The sequence below is a fragment of the Cupressus sempervirens genome, chromosome 10 (genome assembly GCF_028749045.1).
Source record: "Cupressus sempervirens isolate cs-2001-9-10 chromosome 10, ASM2874904v1, whole genome shotgun sequence".
Classification (NCBI taxonomy): Eukaryota; Viridiplantae; Streptophyta; class Pinopsida; order Cupressales; family Cupressaceae; genus Cupressus; species Cupressus sempervirens.
The window spans coordinates 430,739,401-430,741,061 of NC_143127.1; the positions used below are offsets into that span (position 1 = coordinate 430,739,401).

Sequence of the window (1,661 nt, forward strand, 5' to 3'; positions counted from 1 at the left end):
ATCTACATGACATATTTTCGTTGATGTTCTATCTATTTGGGATATTATTAGTTGTATGTATTTGTAAAGTATTTTTGTAATTACTACATCAAGTAGATTATTGGTCACAATAAATTTCTAGTAAGTCAATTAACCCTTTTCTATATATGATCCTTGACTTTTAAAAAAAAATTTGACAGACAAAGAAGAGGCCAACAACAGCTATATGGAAGAAGTTTAGGAAGACATAAATTCTAGTATGAGAGGAATCTTGATTGACTATATTTTGGAGGTAAGCATTATATCTTTCATTACTTTTCCCATATATTCTAAGTTGGTTCTAATTTATAACTTCTATTATTGATTATTGCTTGTAGAGGAATACAAACATGTCCCAAATACACTATATTTGATAGTCACCTACATTGATAGGTACCTACATTTCTCTTTTTCATAGTTTCTTATTCTTAATTGATATAAAAATAGAAATGTTAACACCATTCTAGAATATTTATGTATAATGGAAGGGGTATTTATAGAGTGATAGAAAATGCCATTATTGTGCAAGAGTAAAATTAAGAGGTGATGATATCAACCCATCCGATACTGAGTTTAGAATTAAATTTTCACATCTTGATAATGTGCAATGCACCTTCTTAATTTAGAGTATTGAGTCATGTTCTAGAATGTCTTACATTACTCATGAAAATTGAATTTGTTTTCATTACTGAAAGGCCTTTGCCTTCCAATATTTTATCTATTGGTAACTACCAAAGAGGAAGCATAATTTTTTGTAGTACCACACTTTTGAGCACCATTCTCCCTAGTAATACCCTGTAAAACTGACTTTATAGCCTTTTGTTACTATTGTTGTTCAAATAATGACATATTAGGAGACCTATAAATTCTAGAGTTTGTATTGATACTACTTCTAGCATGAAGTTGCACCTTAGAGCTTGTTGAATCATGGCTGCTACTCTTCGCTTCTAGAACATCATGATTGTGCTTTCCCTCATAGGTTGTAATCATCACTTTAAAATTAGTCAATTCCCTCTCAACATGCTTGAATACATTACATCCTACATTACTACACTTGTAATGACTCTTAGGATGAGGATTTCCCTTCACCACTTTCTATCCATATTTATGCCAATGATAACCATCATCTAGGATGTCTATATTACTTGCATTCTCTAAAATAACATGAGGCTATCTATTTGTCCAAGATGAATAAATTATTTCCTTAATATTTTTATCTTTCTTCCTTATTGTAGAATCCAACCCATCATTTTCATATGTATCATCTTCCATGTTGTCATCTTCATCATCCTCACCATTGTCACTTTAATTAGATAATTTCTCAAGAATATCATTCCCAATGTCCTGCCCTATCAATGATGTTGATGAATCTAAAAAATTGGCATCTCCAAAATAAATTTGCATAGTTCCATCATCCTTACCATCTATAAGTTTATTGATATCATTAGACTATAACTGTTGAGAAGCTACAACCATAAATCTACTATGTTGGGTTTTGGGATGATTTTGTTCACCTTTATAAACAATTTTAGTTACCTAACCATTATGGGAACTTTCAACCTTCTTCTTCAGAGGGCATTTGGGATGGATACATTGTTGTTAATGTTGACAACATAAGGGATTAATGGATAAAGTGGTCTAAT

At 31.0% G+C, this 1,661-nt stretch overlaps 1 pseudogene; it reads right to left on the reverse strand.

Moving 5' to 3' along the window:
* Positions 1-675: 675 nt before the first annotated feature.
* On the reverse strand, positions 676-1,605 carry LOC149534564 (putative WRKY transcription factor 33; annotated as a pseudogene).
* Positions 1,606-1,661: the final 56 nt, after the last annotated feature.